Raw genomic sequence first — 17,454 nt, 5'->3', positions numbered from 1 at the left:
ATCTGCAAAAAAATATCGGCCATGCCTTTTTTTAATATATATATTTTTTAATTAAATCATTTTCTAATTATATTTAACGTTACAGACATAATATGTTACACTTATCCAGAGTCTTTAGTTTAGGCTTAAGGTAGGGTTATCAAATTCATCCCAATAATGGCGGTAATTAATTTTTTAAAAAAATGTATCACGTTAAAATATTTAACGCAATTAATGCATGCGCTGCACGACCCACTCACGCAATGTCGCGCTCAACCTGTAATGGTGCCGTTTTAGCTATATAGGGAGATAAAAGGCAGCGTAAAATGAGTAGAGGGAATTTTGGCAGCCTTTGGAGCCTTTTTTTAATTGGCTAAAGCCTTACAATCCCTCTCCCTACGATTAGAAATATCATGGGAAGGAAGCAATGTGGGGAAGCAAGGTAGCAATTGATCTTTTTCTTAACACCTTATGTTAAATCCCAACGCAGAGAAGATATATAAATTGGTAGCACTACGCACAGTCATGGTTCCACTTCCCATCATGCATTTGGGCATGGCCTTCAGTATCATTTACTGAAAGCTCAACAAATATACAAAGTCACTAGTCTTTCTATCCGTGGATCCCTCTCACAGAAAGAATGTTAATAATGTAAATGCCACCTTGAGGATTTATTGTCATAATAAACAAATAAGGTACTTATGTACTGTATGGTAAATGTATATATTCGTCCGAATTTTATTCATTTTTTTCTTAATGCATTGCCAAAATGTATATGATCGGGAAAAATTTTCGGGAATGCTTGGAATTGAATCGGGAGCAAAAAAAAAAAAGCAATCGGATCGGGAAATATCGGGATCGGCAGATACTCAAACTAAAACGATCGGGATCAGATCGGGAGCAAAAAACCATGATCGGAACAACCCTAGTTGAGGGTTTTGGAATCAGATAACTATTGAAATGTAAAGTACGGACAATGTTTTGGATTCTTTCCGAGCAATTTAGCTTATGGCACGTCACCACGTCAAAAAGTTTAACTCATTGGTTGCCTTTGACGGCAATGGACGTCAAATCATTTTTGACAGCCACTCCCAGTCAAAATGATTTGGAGGTCTCTGCCGTCAATGGTAGGGAAACATGATCATTCACTGCCAGCCTTCACAGTTATTGTATTGATTTTATTTTTTATTTTTTTAATTGGATTTGTTTGTTATATACAGTTTCGAAATTTAGTTAATGCACAGGTAAAATGCTGCAATAATTCATCAAACTCTAGAAATTCAAATCAAATTTGGCTGCTTCGAGGATTCGTTTAATTGGAATGGGGTTGTAATGGTTTGCTTTTAAATTGTTTGCATTTAGTTTTATTGATTTGAGTGAATACACTGCCCTCTAGTGGCAGCAGTAAATATGACAAAACTCATTTAACATGGCTGAATCCAGCTGCTCCCTGTTAAGAAGTTTTTGTTTGAGCTAAAGTTACCATTTACCGCATAATTAAAATAAGGCAAAATGCCACTTCTGCGTTATTGCGTAAGATCGTTGTCTTCTAAGCGTGGCCTTCATATCCTTGAGCACATTGTTGTTTTCGTCAACGATAACAAAAATATTTAGTCGACGAATAATTTTCACCTGACGTGACGAGCTAAAAACGTGCCTAAAACATAACGAAATGAATGCCAGTTTACGTCTGACGAGACAAATTGTGACAAAATGTATAAAAGTTTCTGTCATATGTTCACAATTCGTAACATTTTTTATTGTTCGTCTCGTACATCCGCCTGCATCGTAGCAGTGTTTGGGTCGTGTCACATGAATGACATCATGGGTGAACCTCAATCTCACCAGTGTCAGGATGTAATTCAAGCTAGGCTGCGCTCTAAGGCTTGCTTGTTTTGAAACACCTGCTAAGATTTGTTTTCTTATCTTAGCAAGATCTATAGGCAATGTTGCTTTAGCCTTTAAAGGCCTGTGCTGAGTAGGCATGTGCCAGTTACTGGTTTCAAGGTTTACTGTGGCATGAAAACGTCAAGGTTTCAAAGCCATTAAAGTTTTCCGTCATGCTGTAGTACGGTATTAACTATTTTCCATTTCCCCAAAAATGTAGCGAGACATCCGTGGCTTGGCGCAGCAGCGCTCAACCCTCCCCCTCCGGCTGTTGCTCTGTCCTGCATCTGTCTGTTGGTGACATTACACCTGAGCTTTTCTCCCCTCAAAAAAGACAAAGTCAATAGAATAGGAGTACTTCGGCTACCGAAAAGAAACAGACGGCCACGACTTAGAGCAGGGGTTGGGAACCTTTTTCGTTGAGAGAGCCATAAGCACAACATTTTTTAATTTGTAATTCCGTGAGAGCCATACAATATGTTTAAAACTTAAAATACGAATAATGTGTGCATTTTAGGTAATTTCAACATTTTTAAAATATAACAAGTCTCTGAATTCTTTTTAATAACATTGTTATTAAAGATGCACCGATACCGATACTAGTATCGGCAGGGGGCGCCGATCCGGCCCGAAATGGTGGTACCGAAATGGTGGTATCGGTATCGGCGAGTACCAACAAAGACGGCGCCGATACCATTTACCGATCCATTATTATAACATTTGACCACAGCCTTTTTCTCCTCCTGGCGCTCACTACACTCTGTCTCTGTGTTGTGTGATGACACGTGAACACCAAGCAGCTATCGCTATTGGCCTGCTCCAGACCAATGAGAGCGTGCCAATAGCCACTCCTGACCAATCAAAAGGGGGCTTTTTCATATGGACGAAAAACAAACCAGGAAATATGGCGGCGGTCGGGAAATATTTCCAAATAGAAATCCCGTCGATTAAAATCAATGGCTGCATGCAAGATTTGCGGCCTGAAAGTTTGGAGATGTGGAGTTAAATCGGCCAGTTTCAATACCTCGAACTTGATAAAACATTTGAAGACGAAACGTGAACGTACACAACGAGTTTGAGTCTGCAAGAGCAGGACTGCTATCCAGAGGAAGAAGGCCGCTGGACCGGAGCAACAATCTCTGGTCAGTTCACTTCGTCTACTTTACTTTTATTGTCTTTTACTGAAAGAAATGCCGCAGTAATTTGGGAAGTGTTTCCAAAGTATTGTTGCCACCTTTCAGAAATAGAAATAAGGGACTCCCACCTCCCGAAAAAAAAGAGAGACGGGATGCTGTGGTCAATTATTATTACTTATAATTGTTAGCGTCCGCAAATGCGGAAACAAGGTTGAACCTCGAAGCAGACAACAAGCGGGGGAAACATAAAAGGGTTTAATGATTGTAAACAAAAAATAACACGCGATCGCAGGATAGTAGAAATAACAAAAGGAGTCCGTGACAGCAGGTCGACGGACAAACTAAGACGATAGGCAGCGGTTACAAATGAGAGCAGCACACTAACAGAAAAACCCAATGCAGGGGCATAACAAGCAAATGTAGCGAGATTATTGTGCCAGATGTCAAATAGCGATCAGCAAGGCAAATATCTCGGCAGCCTTCTCTGAGATCACCCGTGCTTAAATGCTGCGTTGATGAGCCTGCATTGGATTCAAGTGCCACGCCCCCACGCCCAGCAACAAAACACAATCTAACCAGCAGCAGAATGTGGCAATAATTTCATGAAAGTTGCACTGTTTGGACTTTGACAGGTTTAAAAAAGTTTATTCAGTTCATTCAGAGTTTATTATTATGAATTTATTTTTACTTTCTTACTGTTGGGCTAGTATTATACATGTTTTATTCATTTCACAAATTTAACACTATTTTGGCCTTTGAGAGCCAAAGGTTTATTCAACTATTGTCTTCTAGGGTTTAGTGTACTTTTTCCTATTTTGCAAAGGTAAGCAACAGCCTGACAAAGCCTTGATAGCAATGATTTTACATCCAATTATGTAGCTGTTTGGGGAAAAAAAAAAAAATAAAGAAAAAAAAAAAAAATATATATATATATATATATATATATATATATATATATATATATATATAAACGGGGTGGTATCGGTATGGTATCAGTATCGGCCGATACTGCACAGCCAGGTATCGGTATCGGGGCCAAAAAATGGTATCGGTGCAACACTGATTGTTATGCTGTTGCTAATCAATGATGAGTATTTCTTACCATTAATGCGACTTCTGGTGCTGCATAGTGTTGCTGATGGCTTTGTAGTCTGGTTGATACTTGATGAGGTTAAGCGTCATGCAGGCATTGAGAAACTTAGGATACGTCTATTTCATGTTCACGAAGAAGCGACACGAATCCTCTGTTTTTTCCCACCATACACGACCACCGTCAGTGCACACCGAAACAGGTTTGTCCATTGATAGATTTTTTCCTTTAGCGAACTCAATGAAGGACTTGAATAAATCCTCCCCTCTTGTTGTCCCTTGCATAGCCAAAACTGCCAGACTTTCCTCATGTAGTGTGTCACCGACAACATACCTTGCGATCACGCTGTACTGTGATAAATTGCTTACGTCCGTTGACTCATCCAAAGCGAGAGAAAAAAATGGAGCCGAATTTACGTACTTCACTTGCGTTACCTCAATATGATTTGACATCATGATGGTACGATCGTGAACAGTTCTTGCTGACAAGGGCATGTCTTTTATCCGTTTAATAATCTTGTCTGTATCCGAAAAGTCGTCAAAAAGTTCACCGGCAACATCAAGCATGAATACTTTGGCGTACTCCCCATCTGTGAATGGCTTCCCGTTTCTCACAATTGCTAAAGTGCTAGCAAAGCTAGCCGAATTCCAGTCACCTTGTTTGGCACAAATACGGAGTTGCGACTGACTAGCTTGCACTCTTTTAAGAAGCTCTTGACATGCTTTCTTCATGTTGTCCCACGCCGGATAGTTCGATACAAATGTTATATGGCGGGTGTTGAAGTGCCGCTTTATATTTAACTTTTTCATATATGCAATTTTATCATTGCATAGTAGACACACCGTAGAACCTGCTCTATCCACAAAGGCAAATTCCTTTATCCATGCCTGCTGAAAGTACGATACTCCTCGTCTTTTTTTCTTTTTGCCATCTTCTCAAAGGGGTTTCTAAAATTAGCGGGGAAAACGAAACTAAAACCGTGGGAAATTTACTACGCACATCGGCCGCTCTTTTTGACAGCAAAATACGGCGACCCAACTCAATCAGTGTCTGCCTCATCTGCGTTGCCAAAGCGATTGATAGACAGATAAATAGATAGACGCAACGACATGTATGTTTGCCACTTTCCCACTAAAATAACTGCGTACAGCCTTTCTAGTCGCCGGGGATCGTCACCGTTTTGCGCAATGCGCAAAGGAGTATAACGAAGCTTTTTTTTTTTTTTTTTTTAATAACTAATTTTTTATAATTATTTCTGCGAGCCAGATGCGGCCGTCCAAAGAGCCAGATATGGCTCGCGAGCCATAGGTTCCCGACCCGTGGCTTAGAGGAAGAAGGACAGCCGACATGCTTGCGGCGGGTGGTTGTCAGGGGAGGCAACACCTCCAACATGATTTCTCATTTACGTGACTATCATCCATCATCTTACACAAAATTTCTATGTAACAAGTAAGTATACGCTGTCATGAACGTTTCCCACCAACTACGAGAGTTCACTCCAGCGTGATTAGTATGTCTAGCGATGGTAAAACAAATACTACAACGTAAGTTTGTTAACGAGGCAGATAACGTCGCTAGTTAGCATGTCTATACAGCTACCTAGTTTCCTCTCTATCATTAGCCTACTTTTGTGAAGTCTTCCGCTATTGTGAACATCTGTTCAAAATAACATTTTCATAATACAGCCTATGGTTTTTTTTCTCTCTGCCGACTTTCTGTGTTGAAAGAAGGTGGAGGGGTGTGTGTGTATAATGTGTAAATAATGATACGAGTCAAACACATGCACTCCTGCTCTTCATCAATATTCAACTAATTAATATTAATAGTAGAGCTGGGAATCTTTGGGCACCTAACGATTCGATTACGATTACGATTCAGAGGCTCCGATTCGATTATAAAACGATTATTGATGCACCCCCCTCCTTTTTTTTTTTTTTTTTTTGTACTTTAGTTCCAAAATTGTTCAAAAATACTCTCAGGCTATACCAAACTACTATTTCAGTATCAAGTTAACATATAGCAGTAAACAAATATACAAAAATAACAGTAAATAAAAAACTCCAGTCCCCATTCTGTATCAGCAGCTTTAAACTACATTCAATGAATTTAATGTTGTGAATCAACCGTTAAAGTTGTTAAAATTGCTCCCGTTATTCCATAATTTCCCTTTTGTCTACTTTCGACATGTGAAAATTTTAAAACTATTTTAAAGATAGATTCAAGTCAATATTTTACCGATTTAGGAGTATTTTAGATAAAAAGTTCATTAAGTTTGCTTGGAAGGTTCGCTACAACAGCCTTGCAGGGAAGTGTACTGCTTTAAGATGGCGGCCGTTTACTAAAGCCCGCATCTAGCTTTTTGTAGATGTGCTGCTAACGCTACCGAATTGTATATTGCATCTAGTCCTATATAAATGATATCTACCGTAACATTATGTGGATGTACTTTGTAGCAGCTTTTCGGCAGCAGTCAGGTATGTTGTTGTGTTTTTTTTATCTCGTGGCATGAGTTGAGCTAGAGCTGTGAGTTGAGCATTGGCATTACCCGAGGGGCCGGGTAATGAGAAGCATGATGTTTAGCTAGTCTCGCTTCGTTCCTCATTGTGTCCCGAAGACCGCGCGGCGCGCTGAGTGTGTTGTACTTCTGCTTTACTTGGCATATTTCAATAATCGGAATTTGGATGTTTGTGAATCGTTCTCGAATCTTCCACGGCTGAATCACGAATAATCTAAGAATCGGAAATTTTGCACACCTCTAATTAATAGTAGTAAAATCAATTTGATCATATACTGTTTAAGTCCAGTTCTACTGTATATTACCAAGGATTCTTGTTCTAATGTTAAGCAACTTGAGCTGTGGCTGTGGGTTTAGTCTATAAGTTCTATTTATTTAAATTTTATTTAAAATAATTCAGTTATTTTTTTTGTTATTAATTTATTTTAACATTATATCCATGTTTATGTTTCAATTTGCAAAAATGTTCAATCCTGTCCAATTGAAATAAAACTAGCCAATACATCTCAAAATAACACATTTTAGAGCTATAATTGCAATGCCGTGATATTGCGAAACCGTATTTTAGCTTAAGGTTATCATACTGTCAAAATCTTATACCGGGACATGCCTAGTGCAGAGTGATCATCACATACTAAATGTAACTCGTAGCATTAGCATAGCAATAGCATGTAGGGTGGTGAGCGTCGTCTTAAACTCTTGGTCTTTTTATAGATGCGGTTTGTGGCGTCTGGGTGGGTTTAATTAATTGAAATTAATGTACTGTTTTCCTGCTGAGTGGGTATTATCATTACCAAGTTGTCGTTGTCCTTGTAGATGCTACAATGTGTACTTGTCTGTCAATGTTCATTTGGAATGGTTGAACAAAAACCTTTGAATTTTACAGACGAAAACATTTTGAGTAATCGTCAACTAAAACTGGACAAAGATGAATACATTTTGAAATGACTAAACTATGACTAAGACTAATCAGTTTTTCTTCCAAAAGACTAAGACAAAAATTAGGAGGGCTGCAAAAAACAACACTGTTTGAACAAAATACCGAACCTGAAGCTACATTGTCAGCAGGTGAATGACAGGAGAGCCTTTTAGGCGAAGTACTTTGAATGCTTTAATGGTAGAAAAGCACTACACAAGTAAGCCAATTTTACTATTGCTTCCATCCTCCATCCAAACCAATGCCAATCCATTGTATTTCCAGTCAAACGACCACCTGCGGCGTCCGATTGACCGCCACCCACTTGTTTGTGCTCATGATGTTCAAATGAGGTGTCAATGACATGTTGGTACAAGCCCATTGCACAACCAGCTTTTCTGGCTCTGCTTCCAGAACCCTCGCCGGGTCGCCTCTCCCAGGAGCGTTTAGCAAAAAGACGACCGCACCTTCCCGCCCCCCGTGCACGGTGCTTTGACAGTTTGCTCTCATTAACACATGAATCACTTCCAACAAGGAGAGGCTCGCGCGTGGGGACATTATGAACACAGACTCGGGTGCCAGAAATAGAGCGAGTCATGTGTCACGCCGACCTCGCCGTGACCAGCGCGGTCCCCGTGGGGCGCGGGGGGGACGCGACTCGCTTCCAGGAACGAGGGCCAAATGGGTTTTTGTCAGCGGGGCCCGTAGGTTCATCCTCCGAACGGGATCGCCCCGCGAGGATGACAAATCGCTGGAAAACAAACTTGGGACCCTCATAATATTATCAGTGTGATTCATAGATTTCTTAAGATTTCTCAAGTTGAAAGCGCATCCCTTGTAAAACCACCAAAATGCTCTGAATATTGCTTTTTCACAGGCAGAAACAGGTTACACACTTTTTCTAGCTGGAGAAAATATGTGAACCTTTTGTGTGGCTAGCACGATATGTGTACAAATTGTTACGGTTAAGAAAACTATCACGTGAAAACAGTTTATTTAGTTATCAAGCTTTAATAATTGATCCTGTTGTAGCATCTAATTTAAAACTTAAATTTATCACATTATAACTTGAAATTTAACTTTAAACTGTAAAGCTTATAAAGGTAAAATGTGCAATTCATCACATTGCAACAAAATCCAAAGGCCTGCAAGCAGGATTGAAGGTGAGGGTGGTGGCAGATCGTCCCCCACTCATCATCTCAAGGGAACATAACATGCTCGAAACTCTCCTCTTTTTTAGGGATTAGAAATACATTCATACACCTAGGATGAAAAGTCTCTAGTGAAGAGGGTCCTAGAAAAAGGAGGCGCTACTGAGCTGTGCAGCCATTCCCTTATTGAAAACTAAAATGATTTTTTCTAAATTGAAATGAAAATGCTTGCAGAGAAACAGTAATTAAGGCATCATTGGTATTTGGAAATTAAGAACACTTTGGCTTATACAATCTACCAAGTGTGCCAAATTTTGTGGCCTAAGTCCCTGAAGAAATGTAGAGTGGTACCTCTACTTACGAAGTTAATTCGTTCCAGGACCTTGTTTGTAAGTCGAGAAAGATCGTGTGTCAAATCGATCGTATGTCGAGGTACCACTCTACTTCCTTTTAATGGCGAACAAAGGGTCGTCATGGCAACAGACAGAGACATGTGGACATGGGCCTTAAAATGTAGTATTGCTAAAGGTCTCGTAACTACAATGAACAACCTGAAAAGAACTGGACATGTATAAGTAAAATGGGTGAATTTCTGTTGTCACTAGTTGGCGCTGCAGAGTTGATGCAAATAACACCTATAGGACCCTTCAGAGAACTACTTTCACCAAGCACGAGAAGTTTGGCACAGATGTGTTGTATGTCTGCCAAGTTATGACTGTTCAAAATTTGTGGCGAGACAAAATGGCGACGGTCATTTTCAATTTCCGGTTTGGACCCTTCTGCTTCAACGAAACCTCAATATTTTTCATCAGGCACCTGAACGTATGTCTTAAGACTCCACTGATGCAGGTTTGAGGTCAATTGTTTTTTTTTCCCTTGGAGGAGGAGCCTGTCTAGTAAAAAAGGGTGATTCCTGTTCCCTGCAGGGGGCGCCAGGTCTAATGGGTAATTTTTCAATGCATTCGTGTTCAGGCTGGGATACCTCTCATACATGCCAGATAGGAAAAACACCTCGGATCATGGAATTAATAGTAGGGTTGGGCATCGCGCATCGATGGGACTCGGTTCTAACACTCCGATGGTTCCGGAACTGTTCGAATTTTAAAATTTCGACTCCATGTTTCGATGCCCCGACCGCTGAGCGGAAAAAAATTGCTGCCAAAAACCACGAAGTAGAAGAAGCCAAAAGAGGCGCGTGTTAGTGCACTGCAACTTGATTACAACCACGGTGCGGCGGGGCTCAAAAGTTTGGCTTCACTTTACAAAATAAAAAAGACCAGTCAGCTCAGTTCAACATTTCCAACACAACTATATCAAGCAAAGGTGGCTGCACGACCAGTATGATTAAACACCTCCGGCTTCATGGAACACAAATGCTGAGTAGCATCGCTGAGCGCCACGCCAGTCCTCTAACCAGTCAGAAAGGTAAGTAAAACAATAAATTGCGTCTATCTTCTGCTGTTCCCGCGATCCGACTCCAGATCGTTTTAGTTTGAGTATCTGCCGATCCCGATATTTCCTGATCCGATTGCGTTTTTTTTTTTTTTTTTGCTCCCGATTCCATTTCAATCATTCCCGATAATTTTTCCCGATCATGTACATTTTGGCAATGCATTAAGAAAAAAATGAATAAAACTCGGACGAATATATACATTCAACATACAGTACATAAGTATGACAATAAATCCTCAAGATGGCATTTACATTATTAACATTCCTTCTGTGAGAGGGATCCACGGACAGAAAGACTTGTAATTCTTAAACGATAAATGTGACTTTGTATACTGTGACTAAATATTGCCATCTAGTGTATTTGTTCAGCTTTCAGTAAATGATACTGTAGCCATTTAACTTCTGCCCAAATGCATGATGGGAAGTGCAACCATGACTGTGCGTCGTGGTACCAATTGATATATCTTCTCTGCGTTGGGAAATAACACAGGGTGTTAAGAAAAATATCAACTACTACCTTTCTTTCCCACATTGCTTCCCACGATTATTCTAATCGTTGGGAGAGGGATTGTAAGGCTTTAGCCATTTAAAAAAAGGCTCCAAATTGACTCTACTCATTTTACGCTGCCTTTTAGCTCTATATACTGTATGGGTAAAACGGCCCCATTATAGATTGAACGCGACAATGCGTGAGTGGGTCGTGCAGCGCATGCGTTAATTGCATTAAATATTGTAACGTGATAAATGTAAAAAATATTAATTCTCACCGTTAACGCGATAAATTTGATAACCCTACCTTAAGCTTAAATTAAAGACTCTGGAAGAGTGTAACACATTATGTCTGTAACGTTAAATACAATTAGAAAACGATTCAATTAAAAAACATATATATTAAAAAAAGGCATGTCCAATATTTTTTGCCGATTCCGATACTTTGAAAATGACGTGATCTGATGCCGATCGATCGGGACATCTCTAATGGAAATAGTACGAGAATAAGTCATATTATTACGTGGGGCTATGGTGGATATCAGGTATATAGAACTAGATGCGAAATGGCAGTCGGCAGCATTAGCACATGTATAGAGGACTAGATGCGAAATGACAGACTCACTGGCGTTAGCAAACAGCCGCCATCTTAAAGCAGTAGATGTCTCCGTTAAAATCAACAGTATTAAAAGATCTTCAAATTTTAATCAATAGAAATTTAATCAATTTCAATCAATTTATACTCATTCTTCATCGTAGCTCCCAGCTAAGGTACATGTATGGCAAAAGAATATGTGTAAATGTTTTCTCCGTGAGTTTTTGAAAAATAAACATCTTTGTGATAGTGCACTCCTGTGGAAAGAAACGTCATCACATTCAATTTTAAAGACTGATCTTTATATACAAGTTAAAAATAGCCCTGTGACAAGTTCATCTAATTCATAAATTTCATTTTAATTGTTTAAATAATTATAAATAAATTTTTTAAAGTTTAAATTTTTTGACCCTGCCTCTTTTTTTGTAGTTCTTTTTACCCTGCCTCTTAAAATAATCAGAATCGAGAATCGTTTAGAACCGGAATCGAAGCGTGGAATCGGAATCGTTCGATTTCAATCGATGCCCAACCCTAGTTATTAGTCATTTACTGAATTTGGCGTGTTGCCTAAAATAGCCGACTTTGGCACCCCACCCAGAATGAAAACTCACCATTTTGATAACTTGAGATCTCATATGAATGAACAGTCTCACCAATTTTGAGGAGGATTCAACTAACTCCCTAGGTGACAAGGTGACAAATGTGCACCCTGTAAATGGATACAAAATTCACATTCAATCCAAAATACCCGATTTCCTGTTAGATTTGGAATATGGGTGCAAGACTTTTTGGAGCAGTTTTGCACAAGGTACTGATTCCCTAAATTTCATTGCTCTAAATTGAAAAAACCTAATAGGATGGGCCTTTTTGAAAAATTCAAGGGGGCACCACTGAGCCATTTTGCCACGAAATTTACGACGAGCTGCGTGTCGGTGCAAATTTTGGTGAGTTTTCGAGCATGTTAAGACCTCCAAATTGGCCATTTTCATTTGCCATGAAAAAAAAACACAATAATTCTTTGCATTACAATAGGGCTCTCGCACCACTTGGTGCTCAGGCCCTAAAGTTAAAATTAGGGCTGTCAAACGATTAAAATTTTTATTCGAGTTAATTACAGCTTAAAAATTAATTAATCGTAATTAATTGCAATTAATCGCAATTCAAACCATCTCTAAAATATGCCATGTTTTTCTGTAAATTATTGTTGGAATGGTAAGATAAGACACATGACGGATATACAGTGCCTTGCAAAAGTATTCGGCCCCCTTGAATCTTGCAACCTTTCGCCACATTTCAGGCTTCAAACATAAAGATATGAAATTTAATTTTTTTGTCAAGAATCAACAACAAGTGGGACACAATCGTGAAGTGGAACAACATTTATTGGATAATTTAAACTTTTTTAACAAATAAAAAACTGAAAAGTGGGGCGTGCAATATTATTCGGCCCCTTTACTTTCAGTGCAGCAAACTCACTCCAGAAGTTCAGTGAGGATCTCTGAATGATCCAATGTTGTCCTAAACGACCGATTATGATAAATAGAATCCACCTGTGTGTAATCAAGTCTCCGTATAAATGCACCTGCTCTGTGATAGTCTCAGGGTTCTGTTTAAAGTGCAGAGAGCATTATGAAAACCAAAAACACACCAGGCAGGTCCGAGATACTGTTGTGGAGAAGTTTAAAGCCGGATTTGGATACAAAAAGATTTCCCAAGCTTTAAACATCTCAAGGAGCACTGTGCAAGCCATCATATTGAAATGGAGGGAGCATCAGACCACTGCAAATCTACCAAGACTCGGCCGTCCTTCCAAACTTTCTTCTCAAACAAGGAGAAAACTGATAGAGATGCAGCCAAGAGGCCCATGATCACTCTGGATGAACTGCAGAGATCTACAGCTGAGGTGGGAGAGTCTGTCCATAGGACAACAATCAGTCGTACACTGCACAAATCTGGCCTTTATGGAAGAGTGGCAAGAAGAAAGCCATTTCTCAAAGATATCCATAAAAAGTCTCGTTTAAAGTTTGCGACAAGCCACCTGGGAGACACACCAAACATGTGGAAGATGGTGCTCTGGTCAGATGAAACCAAAACTGAACTTTTTGGCCACAATGCAAAACGATATGTTTGGCGTAAAAGCAACACAGCTCATCACCCTGAACACACCATCCCCACTGTCAAACATGGTGGTGGCAGCATCATGGTTTGGGCCTGCTTTTCTTCAGCAGGGACAGGGAAGATGGTTAAAATTGACGGGAAGATGGATGCAGCCAAATACAGGAACATTCTGGAAGAGAACCTGTTGGTATCTGCACAAGACCTGAGACTGGGACGGAGATTTATCTTCCAACAGGACAATGATCCAAAACATAAAGCTAAATCTACAATGGAATGGTTCAAAAATAAACGTATCCAGGTGTTAGAATGGCCAAGTCAAAGTCCAGACCTGAATCCAATCGAGAATCTGTGGAAAGAGCTGAAGACTGCTGTTCACAAACACTCTCCATCCAACCTCACTGAGCTCGAGCTGTTTTGCAAGGAAGAATGGGCAAGAATGTCAGTCTCTCGATGTGCAAAACTGATAGAAACATACCCCAAGCGACTTGCAGCTGTAATTGGAGCAAAAGGTGGCGCTACAAAGTATTAACGCAAGGGGGCCGAATAATATTGCACGCCCCACTTTTCAGTTTTTTATTTGTTAAAAAAGTTTAAATTATCCAATAAATTTTGTTCCACTTCACGATTGTGTCCCACTTGTTGTTGATTCTTGACAAAAGATTAAAATTTTATATCTTTATGTTTGAAGCCTGAAATGTGGCGAAAGGTTGCAAGGTTCAAGGGGGCCGAATACTTTTGCAAGGCACTGTATACGTACAACATACTGTATATAAGTACTGTATTTGTTTATTGTAACAATAAATCCACAAATGGCATTATTAACATTCTTTCTGTTAAAGTGATCCACAGATAGAAAGACTTGTAGTTCTTAAACGATAAATGTTATAGTTCAGGCATGAAAATGGGTCAGGGGTTAAAAAGGTGAGAAGGGTGTGGAGGAAATATGTTCCAGTACACTGTACACCCCAACAAAATATTGAGCTCTGTCGACCCACACTGTGTTTCAGCAGGGCCGTGCAGAGACCGGTGGAGGGGCGGGTGCTCGTAGATCAAAAGGGGCACATCAACAAGTATTTAATACACCTTAAAACAACATAACTTCAATTTTAACCAGCTTTAGATAATAATTGGCTGCGACTGTGACATACTTTAATTGGGAGGGGGCAACAGTGAATAGAAATCAAACTGTCATCCACACTTTCTGGCTGTGACTCAGTCAGTCTAGCTCTTTTCTTCCTTCAACCTCTGCATCAAAACTTCCTTCCTCAACTTGTTCATCTGAGAACAAACCACATCAGATGGTCACTGAGCCACCAACAGCACAGTTTTCTCAAAACTATTATTTCATTATTATCCATACTTAACAACTCTAGCACCTAATGATTAATAAAGCAATGACATAAAATCTTATAGAAAAATAACATTGTAATGTGTTTATAATTGTATTTAATACCCGACTATCCTTGCAAACCTGTTCTTACCAGGTCTGCTATTCACCCAGCTGATGAGGTATCCGCTGCCTTTAGCAGCTTCATCCAACTCCTTTTTTTATCCCTCAATCTCCTTTCCCTACGAGGCATGTCTATGTAATGAAATATAAATATTAAAAAAAAAAAAAAAAGACTCCCCGGTGGCTTTTAGTTTTAAAGCTTTCTTAATTTCTTTCTCTCTCAATAACGATGGAGGTAGATTTGTGTTTTTATTATTCAATCAAAAAACAAAGTTACTTCTATCAAAAACAAAGTTGCTTCAATCAAAATACAGTTATACTTTTAATCCCAAAAGTCACTTCAATAAAAAAAATTGTTTTTGATTGCAAAATAAATTTGAGACAAAAAAAGCATTTGAAAACTATTTTTCTTGATTGAAACAAATTTTTCCATTGAAGTAATGTTGTTTTGCATTTGGGACACATTTTGGCTGGGACATTTGTGTTTTTATTATTCAATCAAATAAGTTGCTTCAAACAAAAAATATATATAAAAAGAAAAACTTTGCACATGTGTCAATCACCGTTTAACAAAGCCTGAGAGGGTTTGAGTAGACTCAGTATGAAGCTTTTAATAAAGCCAAGCATTTTTTAACTACTTTATTCTTGTTTAAAAATAATTCGGTGGGGCAGTAACATGTTTAAAACTTATCATAATTCTTACATTTTGATGTGCTTGAAAACCATTTATAAATGATACTTTGGTGAAAAAAGTGAAAAAACATGTCTTATGTGTATATGTATCTTTTTTCCAATGTGCATTGAACACGCACAAAAAAAAATGGGGGGGGGGGGAGGGGGGGGTTGGGGCGCTACTTCGCGGTTTTCACTTATTGCGGCGGGTTCTGGTCCCCATTAACCGCGAAAAACGAGGGATCCCTGTATTTCTGAAAAGCTTTAAGAAGCAGGACTCATTCCCACCACTCGTCGGGCCGCTGTTGTGCCGACACCGGCCGTCAGCTCAAATCCAAGCCGAAAATAACGCGTCTCCGGCAGACGACGGGAGCGATGTGAGGCGCCCCCTCCATCCGAGAGAATGCCGCTTAATTTGACTCAACAGTGTGTTTCTTCGTTTATATTACCGCTAAATACACAAGCTTGACACCAATTTAACGGGAGCTATTATTTTTCATGGGAGATTTGGCTAGCTCTGTCAGTGTTCAACGCAAGCTGCAACGAATGGCATTAACTTTTTTATATCGCAAAATGTGAAAACGATTGAAACCATTACTCACCGAATTCAATCTGCTGGCAAATACAGGCAAGTGTGTATGCTGCGCTCTGGTCTGCCCCGGTGTGGATAAGGCCTGCTCTTTTGTTTTCGCAGCTTTGCAATGCAACCAAAGGCTCGCCGAGCACTCCTTGTTTCACGTAAGGAGTGCGCGCGTTTGGAATAATGGCCCGCAGCTTGGGCCGATGATTGGTTCTCGTCAGCGAAGCATCTAGAAGGATTTGCTGACTGTCCGTGTCACTTTTTTAAAGAACCGATCAGTTTACGTACTAAGTTAATCACATGATGATAATAATAATAATAATTTAATAAAACCTCCCGACCCCCCCCCCCCTCCTCCCAAAAAGAATTTCTCCTCGGATCTACGCAATTCACGTAGGTCGCCCTTTTTGACTTCAAAACGGCGAATTTCGCCGAAAGGTGAGAGATTTTCATGCCTGATAGTTACAAGTTATAGTAATTTTGTATTAAAACCCCTCTTCATGTTTTCCTTTTTAATAAAATTTGTAAAATGTTCAATCAAAAGTAGAGTTAATATAATATTAAGAAGAATAAAACTAACAATAATAAAAATAGAGTGACCAAAGTCTAAGTTTTACGTGTATTTTGCATAGCTATTTTGATATGGAATACCAGTTCATTTTGCATTTTTGTTTAACTGTGTGTCGGAATAGGGCCTCATTACTATAGACTGAAGTGCTTTTCTTTTTGTGAACATTATTTTTTTTGGGCGAGATAGGAATATTATTTTTGTTGTGCTTCCATTAAATGATACTTATGTTTGTTGTGAAGGAGTTGGTGAAGCTTATGCCAATAAACGGCGCGGTCCAAAGAACGCCTGTGTCCACTCGCCTTTACTGTATAACATTTATCTGTACATATCTTACCCAAAATACAACAAGAGACACATAATTGCCACTAAAAGAAAGAAAACTTACCGAAATATGTGTGGAGCACAAATAGCAATTTGCATTGCATTGTGAATACAGCATAAACGTCTCACAACTATTAATTCCCCCACGTTTAGAAGAAATAACATGAGTATGGAACGGCGCTGCCCCCAAGCGGCCGGTGGCATTCTCTTCACTCTTAATGTCCATAAACGGCCTCATTGTAATCGGTTTGAGGCAATATGCGAGCGGGTCATTCAGTGTATGAGTTAATTGCGTCAAATATTTTAACGTGATCAATTAAGAAAATTAATTAACGTCCGTTAACACGATAATTTTGACAGCCCTAGTTAAAATGTGTATTAAAATCCGCCCTGATTTCCGATCACGTGATCGGATCGCGGACATCCCTCGTATTTATTAAAATACAAAATGTAATGAGATCATTTTGAATGTTTTTTTTTTTTTTTTTGTCGAAATGTATTTCACAAGTCATTTCACCATGCTTTTGCACAT

At 39.3% G+C, this 17,454-nt stretch overlaps 1 protein-coding gene across 2 annotated transcripts in view; it reads right to left on the bottom strand.

The window, feature by feature from the left end:
• LOC130918806 (zinc finger protein GLIS1) overlaps window positions 1–17,454 on the bottom strand; it is a 283,378-nt gene that overhangs the window by 11,798 nt on the left and 254,126 nt on the right. The window lies entirely within an intron of this gene.

The sequence above is a fragment of the Corythoichthys intestinalis genome, chromosome 7, assembly GCF_030265065.1.
Source record: "Corythoichthys intestinalis isolate RoL2023-P3 chromosome 7, ASM3026506v1, whole genome shotgun sequence".
NCBI lineage: Eukaryota > Metazoa > Chordata > Actinopteri > Syngnathiformes > Syngnathidae > Corythoichthys > Corythoichthys intestinalis.
This window is presented reverse-complemented; position numbering and strand designations above follow the sequence as displayed.